Source organism: Octopus bimaculoides, chromosome 14 (assembly GCF_001194135.2).
Source record: "Octopus bimaculoides isolate UCB-OBI-ISO-001 chromosome 14, ASM119413v2, whole genome shotgun sequence".
NCBI lineage: Eukaryota > Metazoa > Mollusca > Cephalopoda > Octopoda > Octopodidae > Octopus > Octopus bimaculoides.
In genome coordinates, this window is record NC_068994.1 from 6,557,123 (window position 1) to 6,558,906 (window position 1,784).

At 39.1% G+C, this 1,784-nt stretch overlaps 1 protein-coding gene across 1 annotated transcript in view; it reads left to right on the plus strand.

Annotated features, from left to right (window-relative positions):
• Window positions 1-1,157: 1,157 nt before the first annotated feature.
• The window catches only part of LOC106873406 (zinc finger protein 3), a 15,062-nt gene continuing 14,435 nt past the window's right edge, over window positions 1,158-1,784 (plus strand). Inside the window, exon 1 of the mRNA XM_052972650.1 lies at window positions 1,158-1,453. The gene's annotated coding sequence lies outside the window, so the exon portion shown is untranslated. The remainder of the gene's footprint in view (window positions 1,454-1,784) is intronic.

Consider the following 1,784-nt stretch of genomic DNA (forward strand, 5'->3'; position numbering starts at 1 on the left):
TAATTTCTCAATCTGAGAAATGCCAGACAACCCCAACTTTCCACCGTTCCCAAAATATTAGGGCAAACTTGTTGTTGCTCGCAGGCGTTGAAGTAGGTCTGTGACCAGGTCGCAGTTGGTGCGACGAAAATTTGACACCAAATAAATGTTTAAGTGAAGCTAACAGTATTTGTGTATTATTGAAGGGCTGATAAGGCGGCGAGCTGGCAGAAACGTTAGCACGCCGGGCGAAATGCTGAGCGGTATTTCGTTTGTTTTAACGTTCTGAGTTCAAATTCCGCCGAGGTCGACTTTGCCTTTCATCCTTTCGGGATCGATAAATTAAGTACCAGTATGCGTACTTGGGTCGATTTAATCGACTGCCCCTCCCCAAAAATTTCGGTCCTTGTGCTTAGAGTAGAAAAGATTATTGAATGGCTGATATGTCTTCCACTCTGTAATTGTTTCAGTGTCGACACACGTTCTCGGAACAAATCACTTGCTAGACAAATACATCTCCCAAATAAAGTTTGCTTTCATCGTGGTGATAGGCAAGTTTCAGAAGTTCGAAACCACCTTTTATATTAAAAGTGGCAACTTGTCGGCATTTTCTATTTTCAATCCGCACAGTCCCCGCAACCCTTAAAAGAAACTGTGCAGTGTACCATTCTCAAAATTTCACTATGCTAGAAATCGAAATTAGACCTTTGCGTTCTGAGTTCAAATCCCGTTAAGATCAACGTCGCTTTTTATCTTCTGGGGTCGAGAGTCAGTCAAAGTTTGAGGATGGCTTTAATTAGCTAACCACTTCTCCTTTATATCATGATGCCTGTTATTTAAAAGTCGACATGTTCGCTGTATTGGCAGAGTCGTTACAGCATCGGGCAAAAATGCGTTGCCGTATTTGAACCAGTTCTTTATGTTACGAGTTTAAATCTCCCTATGATCAGTTTTTATCCTTTATTCTTTCGAGCTCAACAAGATTAATTAAGTAATGGAGAATCGATGTAAACAACTTAACTATCCCTCTGCTTAAAATTGCAGGACATCGTGATTGTGTTAGAATCAATTCTTTTATAAGAGATAGAAAACGAAAAAGATTTTTACGAAACTACGCAAGTATTCTCCAAGTTATATATCAATCATTAAAAGCTGATAACTCAATTAAATTTGCATTCGATTAGTTTCCACTTTTGTACTTGCTGACTGATAGCTCGATTAGTTGGTACTTTCGCAGCTGCTGACTGATGGCTCGATTAGTTTCTACTTTCGTATTTACCGAACTGATGGCTCGATTAATTGGTACTTTTTTCTGTTTGCCAGAAAAAAGTGACAGGTTCTTGATAAACTTCGTTCCTTCCTTCGGGACAATTAAGCAAACATTCTTTCATTTATACTCTGGAAAATCGCCGTTCCGTAGACATGATATGGACGAATCAGCAGCGGAATCGTCACGAGAAGGACATGGAATAAGGTTAGTAATTTCACTTGTCGCTTTTGTCTACCCTAAAATCGAGCAGACCTCGGCTTCAGAAACCGTGTCATCTCATGTACTCTTTGACATGTGTGTACATGTGATTGTTTGTTATTTGTTGTGATTGTTATTCTAGCCCCGGGACAAGTCTGATCGAGCAGGCTAGGCTTTCCAGACTTGACCATCCCAAACTTTTTGCATATCTTAAACGGATAGGATATAAATTTTAAGGGAGATTTTGCTGTTATTTTTTAGGGATGTTACTGTTTATGTATCGTTCCCGCTGTGTGTGTGTGTGTGTATATGTATATATATATATATATATATATAT